Source organism: Pholcus phalangioides, unplaced genomic scaffold (genome assembly GCF_987345545.1).
Source record: "Pholcus phalangioides strain wild (caught in Gottingen) unplaced genomic scaffold, Ppha-v1.0 ptg000007l_1, whole genome shotgun sequence".
Classification (NCBI taxonomy): domain Eukaryota; kingdom Metazoa; phylum Arthropoda; class Arachnida; order Araneae; family Pholcidae; genus Pholcus; species Pholcus phalangioides.
Genome location: NW_028301600.1, coordinates 29256116 through 29276505, shown reverse-complemented (window position 1 = coordinate 29276505; position 20390 = coordinate 29256116). Strand labels below are relative to the sequence as shown.

The window sequence follows — 20390 nt, the reverse complement described above, 5'->3', positions numbered from 1 at the left end:
AAATAACAAATCTGAATGCTAAAATGAAATATTTTGATTTTGCAAACATCAAATTTTGAGCTAGAGATACATTTTTTTTGCATAACACGTACACACAGCCTGTACACCGCCTCACAATATCAGGCTGCTACTACAGTGAAAGGCTGAAACAAAAATAAAGAAAATTAATTATACTCATCTATCATAATGTATCATAACAGTTAATGTTTAACCCGTGTCAAGTTATAAATCCCGGAGTATTTTCGTACTGAAACAACGAATAAGAGAGAGATAAAAATAAAAAATTTAAATAAAACAATATTTATCCATACCACATTAAAAACGGTATATTATCTTTAAATAACAACAATACACATACATAAATAAATAAAATAAGAGAAAGAGAGAGAAAATGTGTGTGTTAATCTCATGTCCAATATTTTTTAGCGAGTGTTGTACATGTGTGTGGAGAGATCACGGCTCTCTTTCTATCTTTGTTTAAACTGGGTATATGCGAGTCGTCGAGGTCACACTATCAATAACAAGCGCTGCTGGTATCACAGGCAAGCAAGCAAAGCTTTATAGTACACTTTTTACCTTTGAACAAATATGTAAATATTGCACCGCCAAATATGTACAGAACGGAAAAGACGTCGGTGGAGCTCAACAAACCACGCATCGGCCAGTCTTGTCGACGAAATCGGCCGTCGCTTCTTTCTCGGAGATATCATTCCCGGTTTAGCGGCAGCCAAAACCATCATCGGCCGCGTGCCTTCCGTCCCATATCAACGGCGCTTATTCTAGAAATAATCCACACACAGTACAACCTTTTATCAAGCTTACTTACATAGTGCGGAATACCTGCTTGCTTGGGTATGGTATCAATTTTAATTTTGTTCCTTCTCTTCAATAATTACCTTTTTTTTCCCCCCCATGTAAAAATTTCCAATAATATTTGTTCATTCTACGGTGAAAACTCGCTACAACAATACTCGATATAACGATAAATCCCTCTACACCAACATTTTTTTTCGAATCTTTTTTGGAATTCTCTATAGTTCAATGTTAAACTCCTCTCGATGCAACGATATCTTTTACTACGATAAATCTCTCTATAACGATATTTTTTAGGAGATTTTTGAAAAACCGCTACAAAACGATATTTATTTATAATTTGCTCTAATTTGTTTTGAATTTAATTTTAACCTCGTCACTTTTTTTCGTTCTTCTGAAGGCGTCTAATAACATCGGTAAATTTGCTCCACAGTATCACTGAAAGCGCTAAAGAAGTTAATACAATTGAACGAGCGGCGTTAAGAGAAACAAAATTGCTAAAGAAGTTATTGCCACAAAAACTTCCTGTGTAAGAAACAAAAGTGCAATGCTTTAAGCAACTTTACAGGGGCAATGCATGCAATGTGTATTTTATTGATCAACTAATTGAGATTTTTCACGGCTAGTAAATACATAAAAGCAAATTTTCTGATGGTATACTAATGATGCCGATTTAGAAAAGATGACAAAAATAGCATAAATTTGTCGACATGTGATCATAATTCTGCCTCTCGATATATAACAATAATCCCTCTACAACAATTTTTTTTCTTGGTCTGCAGAATATCGTTATATCGAGGTTTCAAAGCATCTAAAACTGAAAAAAAATTATATTTAGATACATATTTACTAAATTGATAAGGAATTCAAGAAAAGTGTAACTTTTTTGTCACGTGTGACGTATAAAATATAGTGGAACCTTGATATGACGGTACTCTGTAGACAAAGAAAAAAATCGCTCTAGGGGATTATCGTTATATATCGAGAGGAAACATTATGCTCACGTGTCATCAAATTTATGCTATTATTGTCATCTTTTCAAAATCGGCATCATTAGTATGCCATCAGAAAATGTGCTTTCATGTATTTATTCGCCGTGAAAAATTTCAATTGATTATATATAGTTGATCAATAAAATTCACAGTTACATACATTGCCCCTGTAAACTTGTTTAACGCGTTGCACTTTTTTGTCTTACAGAGAAAGTAGCAATAGAGCAATAACTTCTTTAGCGCTTTCAGTGACACTGTGGAGCGAATTTACCGATGTTAGTAGACGAAGTTAAAATTAAATTCAAAATGAATTTGAGTAAATTATAAATAAACATCGTTGCTTGTGTGTGTGGGGGTTTTTCAAAAATCTCCTAAAAATATCGTTATAGATGGATTTATCGTAGTAAAAGATGTCGTTCTAGCGAGAGGAATTTAACATTGAACTATAGAGATTTCCAAACAAGGGTTGAAAAAAATATTATTGTAGAGGGATTTATCATTATATCGAGTATCGTTCTAGCGAGGTTTTGCTGTACTCAAAAATGCACATTAGTGCTTTAGTACTTTTCTTTAGCTTCTTTAAGTGTTTCTAATGTTTTCTAAATGTTTATTGATTGGGGTGTTTCATTCTATTCTATGTTTGATTCCAAAATTGAATTAAAATTCTTAAAAATATCGGCTAAAAATTGGATATTGAGTACACACCCGTAATATAATAATTGGTGAAATATGAAAATTAAAATTTTTATGTAACCTTCAATTTAAGAAAATGAGTCAATCAGTAAAATTTGTATGACTTTTAATTCTAATGAAAAAATTCTTGTAACATTTGAATGAAAATTCTTCTATAAAACGATGATTTAGATATTGCCGATTTTTAAACTTTCACCTGATTTTATGTATCTCTATTTCAAAACGGAGCGAATCGTAAAAAGTGGCAAAATCAAGAATTTCAATCGTCGATATCTCGACGAATTTTCATCCAAATATTACGGAGTTTAGCAAATTTTTTTCGGTATGAAGAAGACAGGCGTAAATTCTACGAATTAAAATTTCCTAGACTACAGGCCGCATAAAAAATATAATTATGATATATCCTCCAATTATTAATTCACCAGACTAAACATATTTGTTGATATTTTTCTGTAATTGTAGAATCAACCATAGAAGTTTTATTCATTTAGAACATTCTTCTTGGAACACCCTGTATGTATCAAGTATGTATAGGTTTTATTGATGGATTAAAATTATGAAACATATAGAGCAGGGGTTTTCAACCTTTTTCAGCAGCGACCCAAAATCCGCAGCATGATCAACTTTGCGACCCATCAGTCCAATTATATTTCAAATTTTTAAATTCTTTTTGAATATTTGTGATGAACAAATATGTATGGTTTTCGAAAGTATAGTGAAATCAGTCCATGGAGTCTGGCAGACTGGCCAACAACGGCTGAGCCTAGGGACTTGAATCAAGAAGGGGCACCCAAATTATTAAAAGCTTTAACTTACTCTGAAAATTATTTCTTTCCTAAATTCACAATTTTCACTGATTCTGAAATTATTTATTTCGTAAATTCTGAATTTTCATCAATTCTGAAACTATTTCTTTTTCATAAATTCTGAAACTATTTCTTTTTCATAAATTCTGAAACTATTTCTTTTTCATAAATTCTGAAAATTTTCACTAATTCTGAAATTATTTCTTTTTCCTAAATTCTGAAATTCATTCACTCTGTGTATTCTGCAATAATACCGTGCCATTTGAGATACCGACTTCCCCCTAAAATACTGTATACAAAATCCTAGCTCAAGTCACCGAAATCGTTGAGATGCTTCTGAAAACAGTGGTGCAACAAATATATTTAGAGCCCGGTTCGTACGACCCCCCCCCCCCCATCTCAGGAGCCCCAGCGAACCACAGGTTAAGAACCTCTGATATAGAGATAGATGAATATTGTTCTGTATAGTAATAGATGGATAGTTTTTATATAGTCATTAAAGTAACATTAATTTATATTTAATTAGTTCAAGATTACACGTGTTGAAGTTCCAGTTGTTTGGAACCTCGATGATCTCTGAGGGTTTCGAGATTGTGTTTAGAAAACAGTTGTTTTTAAGTATGTTTACTATGCGGATTCCTATTGTCTTTTAGCATAAATATACAGTGAGCTGTAATTAAGGGAAACAACATTCGACTAAAGATTTAATCACTTAAATGGCACTCAACTTTTTCTTGTTTTTGTTTTTCAAATCCGCTCTCTTGGTGATGCATCACTTGCAGAAATTAGCAACGTCTAAATTGTTATTTAATTGATGAAGTTTCGTTCGTCGTATAACGACATTAGTAGATACCCGTTATCCGATCCATCCTAGAATAATGAAGTTTTCTTAAACAAGTTTGCTGAAATAAAAAAAAAAGAAATCGACATTTTCTCTAATCCCAAGATACCATTAAGTAGGTATCTTCGGAGAACGGAGAGGAAAGAACCACAAAAATATTGATTAACCAGAGAATCGGAAGATGGCGCCACTAAAGTTCACGTCCTTTTGTTCTCAAGTGGCTAAATATATGAGTATTCAAATAGGGAGCATGGAAATTGGGTGAAAAAATAAAAATTCGTTATTCGTTTAGTTTGGAACAAAAGATGACAGAGACACTTAGAGGAGAAGAGAGAGAGAGTTAAGGAGACCATAAGAAAAATACAAGAAATAAAACGTCTTTCATTTAACGGAGGGGATACGAAGTTATCGAGTTTTATACAGGGTGTTTCAAAATTATCGCACATTATAGTTTACGAATATTTTTTTAAAATGAATATGAACTATTTAACAGAAAATAATAAATTAAACTTATGAATTGAAACATTACCTTTAATAAAAGTTTAAAACAGCTTAGAATTTGCAATAAACGGTGAAAGTGTTGGCCTTTTTCAATTACACACAGGCACGGCCGTCTTAAGAGCACCATGGGCCCCCGGGCCAAGGGATTTTTCAGAGGCCCTACCAAGCAAATTTACGTGTACTCTTTTCAAAATTTCAACTATTCCTCATTTTTGTTTGTCCCTCTTCGCTTGAGACCCCCAGGCCGTTCTCGGGTGGGCCCATGCGTTAAGATGGCACGGCACATAGGCACATTTATTTTACCAGATTGCTCGAGACAGAGAATGTCTGCGAGAATTAATGTCTGATATTGCATTAATGATGTTAGACATAATTGAGAACGATAAAATAGCTCTGCACCAAAAAACCGGAACAGTTAAGTGGGACATATGGTCAAGTTTATTTATAGATCGAAATAGATAAGCAAAATATGTTGTACGGCTTTGGACGGATAAAAAAATCGAAGAATCAGGTGCCGCACATGATTCTCCACAACCAAGCGGCAAGTGAGCTCCAGCCGCCTTTGCTCAAACCACAGAAATCTTAAAAAGTTACGTCAAAATAATTTAAGCAAGAATTAAAAAATGATAAAAGCATTTATATGTTTAATTATACAGGGTGCATAGATAACAGAGCGTATGGCATTTTACTGGTGAACCGTTGATCCTAGAGGCATACTTCCAATGAGAAAAAAGTACCCAAATACCGTGTAGTACTCAGATATGTCATTCATGTTGCAAAGGGTTGTATAGTTATTAAAATGAAAAAATAGCTTTTTATACTGCGCCCGTGTGCCCAAAAACCCAATTAGAAAGTTATTGCCCCGTCTCCCCCGATGCCAACAAAAAAATTCCACGTTTCTAAGTGCAATATTCATTGAGATATTAAATATGTATAATTTGAAAAACGGAGGAAACATGGTAAAAAAATAGCTTTAAATGCGGATAAACCGTTTTATTTGAATTTTTTTAATGTTGTTTTTTCATCATCTTTCCTCCGTTTTTCGATTTCGAATATGTCAGTGAGTGTTGCACTTAGAAACGTGAAATCTCTTTGTCTGAGAGTCAGGGCAACAACTTTTTAATTGGGTTTTGGGGCACACGGGAACAATATAAAAAGTTTTTTATTTTTATTGTAATAACTATGCAACCCCTTGCAACATGAATGGCATATCTGAGTACTACACGTTATTCGGAAACTTTTTCTAGTTGGAAGTATATCTCTAGAATCAACGGTTTGCCAGTAAAATGCCATGCGCCCTGTTACATATGTGGTACCCTATATAAATGTATATTTTTTTGTTATATTTACTTGAAACAGAGAGAAGTGAAGATGATTATATATATAAACATAATTTTGTTTAATATCGTTTAACTTCATTTTATGCTCACAAGCGCTAAAATCTGACCGGGATCTACAGTTTAGAGCAGAGGTGTTCCACCTTGTTTCAGTCACGAGCACTGTCTGTACCCGTCATCAAAAGAAGAGCACCCTTATGGCAAGTTTAACATACGAATGCATGAAATCAGCATGATGTCAATCCTTGAATGCAATTTTTACAAGGCGTTTTAATTGCAACGTTGATCAAGTGCTCGCGAGCGTGAAATCGGACGCAAGTATCAAGCACTCTGGTTACTTCAGGGAGCACCGTTGTGCTCGCGAGTAACGGCTTGAAGATGCCTGGTTTAGAGTAAATTCTGAAAGGCAGTCCTCTATCAGTCCTTATATTAGTCCTATCACGCAGAGTTTTCTATCAGCCATCACGTTTGGGAATTTTTCCTGTTGTAGCCATGACTTTGTTATTTGTATTTAACCCTAATCATTGGACCCTGAAGTCTAAAAAAATTTCAATGTTTCTAGCAGTAAAATGATCGATCTTAGGAAAATTCAGTAATTGTATTTATATAAAAATGTATATTTTATTTTTTGTTTTTGTAGTGTGATCATAGGATAGGTTTTTTTGCGTCTCGTAAGCGTATACCAGGCACAGGCAAGGTACCATACCATATAACAGGGATTTTTGCCGTTTTCTAGCCGTGACCCAAAATCGACAACGCAGTCAATTTCGCAACCCATGGGTTCACTTCGAATTTAAAAATGTTTATCAGATATTCCTGAATAACAAAACTGTTAGGTTTTTCGAATCCAGTTGGGTGTCTTGGAGGTTAGGGGGGGGGGGGGCGCAATGGGACTTAAGCCGGGGCCGCGATCCAAACATGGCTTCAAAATTTTTATCATTAATTTTCAATTATTGCTTTAAGCAGTTTTCTGGATGTAATTTTCATCTCTTCTGGAATTATGTACAGCATGCCTTTCATTAATTTCAGTTTCTCGCCAGTTATGAATTTTCATTCATTTATATTCACGGCATTCATATGTTTGTACAACTATTTTTCAGCATTCTTTGCATTGCGTAATTTTATGCCTTTTTGAGACTGCCGACTTCCTCCCAAAAATATATATAAAATCATGGCTCAAAAGAGCCTCAAAAAATTTCTGGACCTTTTTCTCGTCGCGAGCACTGCTTGTATCCATCATCAAAAAAAGAACACTCTTTTCGGCAAGTTCAACATACGAATGCAATGAAATCAGGATGATTTCAATCCTAGAACACACACAATTTGTACAAGGTGTTTAATTGGAACGTTGATCAAGTGCTCGCGAGCACGAAATCGGACGTGAGCATCGAGCACTCGAGGTGCTTCGGGGAGCACCGTGGTGCTCTCAAACAACGGGTTGAAGATGCTATGCCTAGGTCATCGAAATCGTTGAGATGCCCCTGAAACCAGTAGCGCAACTAATGAATTTATTACTTGATTCAATGTAATATTTGTACAGGCCATATCAGAAGCTCTTGCGACCCACGTTTGGGTTGCGACCCATAGATGAAGAATCTCTGCCCTATGCAAACCTTATATTCCGATTGTGACAAGCAGTGCCACTAGTATAATCTTGGTAGATGGAAGGTGCTTAGATAAAAAAAACTGCTTTAAGCCCCTTACAAATAATAAATGATGAAAACACGTGAAAGTAGAAATGGTCGTCCAAACCAATAAAAAAAAAGCTGAGCTCTTTTCCTTACTCTTAGGTGGTAAAGAACTTGGAATCTATACGAAGACAGTATTCAAAATACTTTAAAAATATTTATTTAAAATAGTTTAAAATTAATTTTTAGTCCACATTATTAGCTGTTATAGACCGCATGCGAACCATGGGTATGAGATCCCTGACCAAACAGTGAAGTCTTAACGTCTGGTCATTGGGACCGTGAGTAAAACAGAAACCATAAAATCTTTGAAGATTTTTTATTCGTTCTGATTGGTTTATTTATTTCTTAAATGTTTCTTTTTATTTTATTCAGGCAATTCAATTCAGTGTTTCGCTGCTGAACGAAGCATGAACTTTTTTAAGACCATCTCAGATCTAAATAATTGTCATGGTCATTGTATCACGGGGCGTGAATCTTTACGTTCTCCGTTGAATTCACGGGAAAAATAGAATGAAGATACGAATTTAAAAAAGAACTTGACAGGTTTATATAGAACTTTTTCATTACTTGAAAACATAAGAAAAAACTTTTTTTCCGATTTTGTTAAGGTCTAACAGAAATTTGACGATAATCCTTTCACATCAATGCAATCTATTTCACCCATGTAGTTTCTATTTCAAATTATAAGAGACACTTTCTCACAATCCACACAAACATGGTAAAAAAAAAACTATTTCACGAAACATTCAGATCCATTTCTACTGATGGAATTAACAATACATTTATTATATTTCAATTTCTCAAATAAAAATCCTAGTATAATGTAATTTTCTATTGTGTTACGTGCATCCACTTTAAAAAAAAAAAAACAAGAGCTTTCGATATGTATCATATTTTAATATTTTTATTATGCATATAGTAATAAAAGTTTTGGAAAAATACAGATCCAAAGATTCACTGGAAATCTCACGTCTGAGAATTCATATAGGAGATATAGACTTTGTACCTGTACATTTTTGTGAGGGAGCAGGTTAATTTTTCGCTTAGCACAAAGAAGATTGCAGTTGCAGTTCCGCGCCCTGGCGTTTTATTTGTTCAGGTTAACTAGCTCACGAAGCTCATGAAACAGGTGAATATACATGGCGATGTTTTTGTCTAGAATTTATGACGCAGTCTTCCAATGAGAGAAGGATATACGCTTATGATACGCAGCTGGTTAAAGCATGCAACTTTCTGTAAAAGCTCTTACTTATGCGTATACAAAAACCGACGTCGCTATTGCAGCACGAGCTTGCAAAAAATAAAAAAAAAAGCAAAAACATTTTTTTTGCCCCTTTATGAGGAATTAAATGTAAAGCAAACCTTTACAGAGACGTTGGAGGCTAATATTAACAGCTATATGTATTTTGTTAACAATGTCAGAAAACAAGCAATACGTTTTCATTTTTCCCCTATAATTTACATTGCTTTTGTCTATTTTGTTTCTCACACACTGTGTAGTTACTAATCATGATGCAAAAATAATACTAACAAAAATCATAGTTCTTCCACGATTATGAGAATGAATACAAATATTGACGAATGAAATCTGGAATTTTTTCAACAAAATGTGATTATTATTAATGTATGGATATTCAAATGTTTGTTTGAGCTTTCCAATATAAAACTCAAGTTAATCTTTGAATAATAATTTTTCATCTGTGAATAATTTGGCTTTGAAATAATCTCGAATAAGAAATATGAAGCTTTACGTGTATCCGGGTTTTTTATTACAAAGGGTGGTTTTGAATTGTACCGGTTGTTTTCTACAGAGTTTAGGTCCAGATCAACAATTGTTTCTATGAAACCCAGGGTCGCAATCCTTTTATTCAGTCAGAAAAATAGTAGTCACATATACATTGGTGTACGCAAAGAGGAGCCGAGCCGAGATTATAGTGTTAAAAAAACCCTCTAGAGTGTCATAAAATCTCCTACAGAAGAAAACATTTTTAAACCCCCTCCCGCCCGAGAAAATCCTGCTTACGCCTATTGTCACATACACGGGTCGATAAATTAAACAGAGAAAAAAGAAACCCTGAAAATTTACGAGTCTATTTATAGTAGTCCGAGTAGCTTTTCGAAGAGCATTGTTCCGCAGCAAATACTCATGAATGAAGGGTTTGTCGCATTCTTGAATAGATTGCTGGTGCTTTGCGTCGTCCACATCACTGAGGATTTTAATGAAGAGATTTCCAATGTGCCAGTCTATTGTCACGCGCCCGAGTGGCGTCGTAGTAAGATGGTTGTCTTCCACTATGAAGGTTACTATCAAGGTCCATGGGTTCGAATCCATAGAACGTTAGAAGTAAATTCTTTACCTACCAAACCTGGGGCGACCACCGATGTGGATGGAGCCTTCACTTCCCACCCAAACTCCTCTGGTTGGAAATTGCCGTATGGTCGATATATGACCGGAGTTGGTGTGCGGTAAAGTAGATAAATAATAAGTTCTTTCCCGTTGAACCTGAAGTGATCACCGATAGGTTTCGCTTTCATTTCTGACTCAACTATATCGGTAGTAAATTGCTGTATGCCAATGTGACCGGTGTGCGGTAAAGTAGTCTATTGCCACAGAGCAATGGTTTCTAGCCAGTGAATCTGGAAAGAACGGGGGGGGGGGGTGTTACACGTGGCTCAAAAACTCATCCTGGAAACCGGCCCCCAGACCGGGATCTCTGGTGAGTTTCAGGCCAAGATTTTTCCCGGCCCCTCTGAAGAAAATTATAGTGTGAAATAAAAACAATAGGTTTCATATCCTGGGGTAACAGGGTTGAATCCCATGGGTCATTGAGGAGTATGGGAAAAAAGTAATGGCGAATAAATGAATATATATATAGATAGATTCAAAATGCATAGCACTAGCTATTTTACAAAGTACAGCATTACGCAAGTGAAATACGCATTTCCAGTGGGGAGGGTTGGAAGTCATGTACGCATTTCCAGAGGTGGTATAAGTGTTATACGTATACTGCCGTAGGGGTAATTTACTACAGTTAATCTCCTGTGTTTTGATTCACGTCGGGATATTTTGCTTCATAATATTTTTGTGTGTTTAATGATGTGTGTGATAGGTATGTATTTTTTCAGTAGGTTCCAAATTGATATTGAAATTAATAATTTTTCGTCATTTTGACAGTTTACTACTCACTAGGGACATTTTTGATAGAACCGTCTACAGTGTTCACCTTCAAGATGGAAAACCGCAAGAAAATAACTTCCACTGACTTTATCGCTGTCACTGAGACCGAACTATAACGTTCCCAATGTGAGCTCAACCAGCACCTCTTGGAAATAGAAGGCCTCCGCAGTCGGCTTGTGACGTCAGTAAGTAGTTCATTTTCCCTCAGAATATTCAGGGAAAAAAATTCCCTGCTCGTGCCAGTATCATCGTTGTGAGGAAAAGAAATGATCGGTCTCAGAATTGGTGATTTCTATGCCCCACATCCAATCCCTATGCGGTATATGTGAGCCAATCAGGAAGATTCTACGCCAAAACAAGAAGAAACGAAATAGGATGCTGTGTTTCAAAATGTGGCAAACTCTTGCTAGGTAGTCTGAATGACGTTTATGACAAACAGTGCAGAGGCCTTCTATCTCTAAGAGGTGCTGGCTCAACACGATAACCACACAACCGCAATGCAGAAGTACACACACGCGCGCGCGCGCGCGCGCGCACACACACACACACACACACTATACATTACACAACAGGTTGTCCCAAATTGTTTACACAGCGGATGTCTCTGTAACCATTGAATTTCGAATCATACAATTACAAAAAGTTTTCAAATAATGTGCAGTTACTTAAAATCTCAAAATTTGTTTGAGGGGCGTATACATGGAAACATAAAGAAATTACCTTTTTAATAGTCCCCGTGTGCTCAAAACCCCACTTAAAAAGTTGTTGATCTGTCTCTTCTGAGGCCAACAAAAAAAATGTTTTATTGTGTTTTCTAAGTGCAAAATTCACTGACATTCTAATTCGAAAAACGGAGAAAATTTGGGGAAAAACAGTTCTAAATGCTGAAAAACCGTTTTACCAGCCTTTAACGCGGTTTTTCCTAAATTTCCTCCATTTTTCCATTTTTCGAATTCGAATATCTCAGTGAATATTGCACTTAAAAACGTGAAAAGTTTTATGTTGGTCTCATAAGAGACAGGGTAACAACTTTCTAATCGGGTTTTTGAGCACACGAGAACTGTATAAAAAGTTTATTTCTTTATTTTTTGATGTATATGACCCCCTTAAAAAAATTTTGAGATTTTAATTAACTGCTCTTCATTTAAAAACTCTTTGTAACTGAAAGTATGTTTCGAAACTCAACGGTTACAGATATCCACTGTGCAAACAATTTGGAACAGCCTGTATAGGTACGTTTGAGCAATCCTGTCCAGTTTAACGTACTAATTTTTCAAGTTCAGAGAACTGAGAAGACGCGATTTTTAAACTTTAACAGACTTATTATTTCTGACATGGCATTAGTTTCTGCAAGTGTTCGAATAGGGGAACTCTACTGTTCCGTAAGTTAACCAAATTTTTTTTAGAGTTGAACAAGTGTGTGAAAACCTCGTTTGGACAGGGTGAAAAATGTTACATTGATATTCCAAAATAAGCAGATAATGATGTGTGTGTGTGTGTGTGTTATATTTCGGAAACAGATCAATTAACAGTGGAATAAAGAAAAGGCTGAGTAAAAATTATCTTGGAATTTTGAGAAAAGGGAAATTTTGCAAATGGCATATAGCAGTGTTTCTCTTTATAAAAATTTGTCCCGTTTTTTCAACGATACATGTTTGAATTTGTAATGCTTCTTAAAGTCATGAACACACACAGTGTTTTCGTAGTATAAATTATGCTATAATAATTATGATAAAAATTATAAATATTCATCTCACATATTTGTCAAAGTTTAACGTTTTGACCTCAATTATTTCGGAATTTTAATTACGATTGTTGATTGTGCCTACTTCTGACAATGTTTTTGATGAAAATTTTCGATGTCCTATATTTTACGGATTATTATGTAAGATCCCAGTTTACCGAATTTTATTTTTCTCATATTTTTCAAAATATGGTCATCATATCATTTCAATGTTTTTCATGAAATACATCTTTGTTTACTGCCACTTATATATAGCAGCCCTTTATTTCCACACCCTTCGGGAAATTTCATTAGTAGTTGGCAAATGGCATTCAAAGCAATAAATTGCAATTTTTGGGAAAATATAGTAATATCCCGTATTCAGGATCGGAAATTTCCTACATTCTCCTCGACGATATATGGTGAATCTAAATATGAAGGTATAATTTTATTTGAACCCATATCGATATCACTAATATCAATGAAAATGGGTGAATAATTCCATGAAGTCTGCTCGTGGACCACCTATGCCATCGTCGCGAAAAACCTTTGGTCCGGGGACCATGGGTTGAGAAACAAATACAAATTCAACGTCACAACAGGCAAAATGCCCAACGAGGTGGCTGAAAAAAAGATACCCATAACAAATATGAATGTCATATATTTCAAAAATACAGCAACCCAATTAAAAATGCATGTGCAAACAATATATGTACATGATAAAATATTATACAATGCCCATAAAGAATACTTAGGGTTGTCTGTATGGTGTAAACACTAATATATCTGAATCAAACTTCGAACTATCCAAAATAAGAGAAAATAAATCGAATTAAACAAGTAAATTCAACATATTATAATGAATAAAAAAACTCAAGGGGAATTCGCAATATCTGAATTAGCCAAGTTCATCTGGACTCGCAAGTAAAAGTGTCATTTAAGCGAATGACCTTCCGAAATAAAGTATTCACCTATTGTGAATTCATGCGCAAGAGTGAGGGATTCGCTCATTCAACACGTCTGTATATGTCGGTTCTTCGTACAAGATTTAAGTTGCGAGAACGGTCGGTTGAGTTCGCATGTTAACTGCGACGTTTGTCGAGGGAAACGCCGTAAAGGGAATTTTCGTGTAATAACAGTCGAGACTTAGCCGGGGACTAAAGCTATTGAACTGCTGCTTAGTACATCTTTGATTCATCGACCTGCAAGCCCCCCTTCACTAACACGCGCCAGTGGCTACATTGTAATGCAGATGCGATGCGCACTTAGCAGCCTATTTTGTAGGGACAACATGGGACAATACGAGCAGATATTATATCCATCCATGAATAGTACGGATGGGAAAACGGGATAGTGTCGTCGAGTGGGCGGATGTTATAATCCATAGACCTCTTCTTGTGTCATCTCTGAGGGTTGCTTCGAAAATCGCCTACAAATTCGGGGATTGGATACTCGTAAATCCTTTTCAAGAGATACCGTCCGGTTTGTGCCAACGCACGACTTTATGCCGTTTACGTACTCTTTTGTTCATTTTAGGAAAAAAAAGTTCAATATGGTATGCAGTCAAGTCTTTTGCATCGTTGCATTTTAATCTGAACATTTTCTTGAGCTGTAAATAACTTATTACGGCACAAGGCTGTAACAATAAATGAAACTTACTTTATCGCCTGGGGGCCAGTGCCCATTTCGGCGCCCCTCCTTAGCCGTAATTTTAAATGAAAAAACAATAAACTCAGCATTCTCCCTGGTCCAACGCCCGGGGCATCAGACTTCCCTGTCCTCCCCCTACTTACAACCTAGAGCGATATTTTTAAGTATTTATATAATTATTAATAATAATATTGTGTTATATATATTTGATTCTATATACATTGAATGTGAATTTTTGATTGCTATTTGATTTAAAGCCCGAACTACATTCTTTTAAAGCTTTTAGACCAAAATGAGTAGCCCAAATGATCCACTCACCTATTTTTTTTAAGAGCCAAATCTAAAAATCATGATACCATGATGACACTTTCTCAAAAACGGTGCTAACTTAATAAAAATTGGAGCTATTTGATGAAATCAGAATCATTTTAAATATCTTCGTTTGCCCGGAGAGGTTGGAGAGATTATCCATATGTATCAGAATAATTTTAAGAGGTTTCTGAGTTTGAGCAATAAAATCTTTAAAATTATGGTCAATAGTGAACAATTTCAAAATTCAATTGAATTATTTTTTGTGTCTAGTTCTCTGCATTTTACTTTATCTACAGCAGGCATCTTCATCCTGTTACTATCGAGAGCCATGGTGCTCACCAAGACACTCAAAAAGTGTGAGATGCCGATACATGATTTTGGCATTCGCGTGAAGTACTTACTGATCATTCCACTTACTGATCAAACACCCACAACACCAATTAAGCACCAGAAGCTAAACATTATAGAAATTTGCATATTTCATCTAGTTCATCTACAGGATAATTCAAAACCTTTATTACAAACTTTACGAGGTGATACACAGGGTGTCTCAGCATCAGGTTTACAAACTTCTAGGAGGGGTAGGGTACACCAAGATGACTCGGAATCATATAGTTAATGGTTGGAAATGCTCTCCTGATACTCTAGAGTCCACAGAAAACATCAGAAGTGAAAGGATGCAACGTAAGTGAACACGCGTTTTAATAATAGATATGCATAAAAAAAGTAACAGACGTCGAAGGGAAGGTGTCAGTTTCATCCGCGAACTGTAATGCGCGTCTCACATCTCAGGTGCATTGAATTTCGGACCGTCTGGAAGATTCAGGGCATGTCTGGGACTTCCCTGCAGTGCAGGCAACAAGTTCCTCAGTGCTGATAATAGGGGTGTCATACACCAATATTTTCATATGGTTCCAATCTGGACTCCGGAAGAAGCAATCAAGGAATGATAGATTCGGCGATTGAGAAGGCCAATGTGCATCAAACGGCCGGAACCACCGCTCCCGTATAACGCCATCTAACGCGTCAGGAAAGCATTTACGACCCAGCAATGCTGTGTGATTCTCAGTCGTCTAGGTGTAGCCTACCCATCCTCCTAAAAGTTTGCAAACCTGATGCTGAGACCGCGTAAAACACACCTAAAAGCATTTTTCGTCGTGGAATGTGTGGTCGAATATAAAGTTTTGCGGTGAAAACACCGTAATAAGACACATAAAAGAAGGCTGGTCAGATTTATCGTGTCGGTTAATCGATCAATTGTTAATCGCAGTTAAAAAAATTTTAGTTGAGTAAATCAACTCGATTAATCCGATAAAAATTCGATTAAAATTTCTTTTGAAAGTTGATAATTTCCCTTGATTTATTTTACTAAAGCGATTAATGTCTTAAATTATGTTCCTATGAATAACATTTCAGATAAGTCACCGTATTTGAATAAATATTTTTTGATCAAATTTTCTGGTATGAGGAAACAAACGTCGATTCAACGAAAACTAGTGATGATGATTACAAAAAAACGTCAGGATTCAAGTTAATAAATTCCAGGATATGGTAAGACCAGCATGTTCAGAATATCGTCCTCCTTATGCTAGAGGCACGTATGTGCAAATTTTCACTTTTGGGTTTATCAGCTGGTTGGATCAATTATTTTCAAGGGCGTAACGAAAGGGAGGGGGGATTGGGAGTCTGGTCCCTCCCCCCGAAATGTGAGAAAATGACCGAAGAAAGGGAAAAAGATGGCCAAATCTATTGTTCTATCACTTTGGTCTCTCTCCCCCCCCCCCCCGAAATGAAAGTGGTTCCCCCACGAACAAAATTTCTGGCTACTCCCCTGATTATTTTGCTATCTAAGTTTTGAAAGAAGCACAAATATGTATCTCCCCTATTACTTTATTGCATGGGTGTTCAACCTTTAAGAGAATGCGGGCCACTTTATCGGTTCGAGAACGGGTCGTGGGTCACTTGAGTGGTCTGGAGCATCACCGCAGATCACTTATGTAAATGTGCCACGGATCACTTAAATGACCTGAAAATGTTCGGCAACCCGCTTAAGTTATGAGGAACTGCAACGCGGGCCGCTTAAATGCTCTGAAACTATGCCGCATGTTACTTAAGTGATCGATAAATTGTGCCGCTGGTCACTTAAGTATCTGTAAATGTGTCGCCAGGTGCTTGAGGGATCTGGAACTGCGCCGGGGGCCACTTAAGTGATGTGCAACTGCACCGCGGGTGATTGAAGTCACCTGTAAGTGTGCTATTTCGTTCATTTTTACTAAATCGGATTTGATTTCACAGGCCATACAGTCGCCTCTCCACACAATATGACCTCGGATCACAATTCGAGGGCCATATTTACCCCGCGGGCCATGGATTGAGCACGTATACTTTATTGTGTCATGCTACAATATGATGTAATTACTACTTACAAAAACATTTTTTATACAAAAATTGCCACGTTTTTAAGACAAATAAATTCAATTGGTCGAATGGTCGACGCGTTTCGGCTCTTCAATGGAGAGCCGTCATCAGGACCTCGTGATCAGAATTCACACGAATGAGTCGTGGAGGAGTGATGTTTACGTCTGGTCGTCCGAAGAGAAATACAAAGGCGAACTCTTCGGACGACCAGACGTAAACATCACTCCTCCACGACTCATTCGTGTGAATTCTGACCACGAGGTCCTGATGACGGCTCTCCATTGAAGAGCCGAAACGCGTCGACCATTCGACCAATTGAATTTATTTGTCTTAAAAACGTGGCAATTTTTGTATAAATTAAAACCAGGCAAAGTTTCTCATTTTTGTGATAAAAACATTTTTGTAAATTTCGCGACAAATCTCTATCATATTACTTTACATAAAAATAGCAAAAATTGTTTCCACCATTTCTTTTGCTACCGAACTTACATGCACTCTCTCAGCGTGTCTTTAAATACCCAACATGTAAAAGTTTATTATTATAATAATAACCTTTATTATTATTAAGGTTTTTCTGGATATAAAAGGTTTCACTGTAGGCCTATTGTATTAGAAATTTTTAAATATCTATCTAACTGTCAGTTGGTTTTTTTGCATATCTGTATATCATGTAAAGAAGCTTGAATTACAGGCAATGATATCCGAATTTGGGAGTAAAAGATATGGTATCTGTTCCCACACACACCACAAACACAAGAAAACGATTCCGTTAGTTTTTCTCATGTTCAAATATCTCAGATTTTTTTTAACCTAATAATACCGTATCTATCTACCTTGGTGTAACTGGTAAATTTAATAAATATGAAAAAAATTCCAAATGAGTCTAGTATGCATGATGAATATAGTCGGACTCCGGTAAAAGTTATACGTTTAGGGAAATTTATCAAACTTACCAAAATACAAAGGTCACAACAGGCAAATTGCCCAACGAGGTGGCTGAAAAAATATGAATGTCAAAAATATAACCAAAATACATAATATATATAAGCATATATCACCAAAAAAAATTTTAACGATGCATAATACACTGCTCGTAAAAATATGGTTGTCTTATCTATGTCCCTCTGTAGGTATGGTTTCCAAAATCTTACGGTATCCTCCAGTACAGGACGAATTAAGACTCAGAAAAGCGGAAGAATGACTTGAGGAAAACGCGAAGAGCCCACTCTGTGATTATGCATAAATTATTACATTTACGGTAACAGTAATATTGTACATAAAAAAAATTTCTTTACTGATTTAAATATTTTTTTGTCGGCATTGCTGGAAACATAGGTATCTGTAATTTTCTGCTGTTTCACGGACTTTAATTTTTCTTCTCCTAGCTTTGTTCGAATTTTATAGAGTCATAATCTCTTCCACGGTTGCAATAATTCGATGTTCCAAGCCTTCAAGTACACCATCTAAAGAAGAAAGAACCTGATTTATTGGAACTCACTTTGCTCCTTTGTGCTTTCCCGTTTCCATCATTTTCTGAATCAATCTCTTCCGGAGAATTTCGTCATCGGCCAGTTTGATCAAAGCAGATTTTCTGACCAATCACATTGAGATATGTTGGTGCCAACACCATCTATAGCAGAAGGTCTCTGCGCGAAGCTCATAACGTCGCTGAAGAAGGTCATCTCACCTATAGCCATTGGATATAGCAGGCCGTCGCATGCGTCATTTTTACCCTTTTTTATAGTATATACAATGGCTCTAGGTGAGATTACCTTCTTCAGTGACGTTATGAGCTTCGCGCAGAGACCTTCTGCTCAAGATGGTGTTGTTGGTGCGCGACGCGATAACCCCAGTGGACATAATACATCGGAGGTGGGTGGGAAGAAAGCGGTACAAAAAAAGGAAGAAAATGACCAACGTAATAGAAAAAAGCCGGAACGGAATTTGGTTGAAGAAAAAACATCAAAGTTTCCATCGAGATTGAAGGAAAAATTTCAGCCGAAGTGTCCAGATTTGGGAAGACCTACTGCATATTATATTTCTAATCGCTCATATATCTCATTTTCACAATATTTTCACTTTGATCATCACACATTTAATATCATCTTTACTCTTCATATTTTATATATAACCTATGATAATATTATTACCTGATAAGGGCGTGGTCTTCTCCTACCGTCTAACTTGATTTTGCTGGATCCGTCGTATTTTTCTAGCCCAAAAAGAGCACCAGAAAATCTAAAATATTTTCTGTTACACCCTATTACAGTCATTTGCTTAGCGCACTAATGTTTTCGAATCGGCATATGATGAATAGGCTATCAGCTGAGCCTATACCCAGCGAAGATCCTCGTTCCACCATTCGAGGTAGATTTCAAGGGCGAAAAATTGAAATTCACTTATAACTCCGTTATAACAGTAATTTATCCCGTGATTGAAAACTCTCGTCATAACGAAACTTTTATATTGTAATTTCGAATAATAATTTAAATTTAAAACAAACTAATGGAAGTTTTTCAAAGCTACTATACTCTCTCACGCCAAACCAGACATATAAAGCCGAAAAAGGTTGCCACTAACCAATATTCAGCTTAAGAGAGTTCGCTTGTGCCGTGTATTTATTTGTAAAGAGCGTGGGATAGAGAACAGCTTTAGGAAGAGCATTTGCCGAATTCCGCCTATCCGGGATTTTGGAAGTACGTGTCTAGAGCAATAGCGGGTGGGATAACTTACAAAAGCATACTGGATGGGAGCTCTTCTGTTAAGTCAGGCTACTCCAAAAAGATTTCTGTTGAGAGCCCCCTTCTGCCTTTTCTTATTTTATTACATTTTCTTTGAGATCGAATTTTGCATTCTTTGCAAAAATGCTTTTCGTTTAAAAGATTTCAACAACAGCAAAAAATCTGAAATATTAAGATGGACGTGATCTTTTATAACACGAGAACGCTTTTTTATTTTACATTATTACTTTTCTTTTTGTTAAAAGATAGGGAAATTATATATAACCTTAGTTACTTATTATGTTTTTTATTATAATTTCATCGCCTGTTGGAATAAATACAATTAATCCCGTTAATTAAACCAGTTTCTTTACTTTGTTTTATCTGATATCATCGTCTGTAATGAATTTTTTTCTCATTATTATATTATAAAAGATATCAATTTATTAAACATTATTAAAAGATTTACGTTTAATGTTATTTTTCTTTCCCCCGCCTTATCTTAGAAAAAAAAATGTGATCATTGATGATGGAATTCGAAGATGACATCGTTGATTGCTGATACAAGATGGATTATTCATTAAAGGAATAGTGGAAATAGAAAATGAAAATCAAAAACTAAATGTATAAAGAAGGGAAATAGTTAATAATTGAAATGGAAATCAGATTTTCTCTACTTAATGCGTGGGGTTCACGATTAATTTGCAATAAACGA

General features: G+C 35.9%; 1 protein-coding gene across 8 annotated transcripts in view; it reads left to right on the top strand.

Annotated features, from left to right (window-relative positions):
• Positions 1–20390, top strand: part of LOC149085148 (silk gland factor 1-like) — a 171448-nt gene that overhangs the window by 78382 nt on the left and 72676 nt on the right. For 4 of the 8 annotated variants that reach the window (XR_016192799.1, XR_016192801.1, XR_016192800.1 and 1 more), the window contains one exon: positions 10850–11037. The gene's annotated coding sequence lies outside the window, so the exon portion shown is untranslated. Of the gene's footprint in view, positions 1–527; positions 853–8067; positions 8218–10849; positions 11038–20390 lie in introns of those variants that run through there. The other 4 variants (XR_016192798.1, XR_016192802.1, XR_016192807.1 and 1 more) reach the window with 4 other exon arrangements.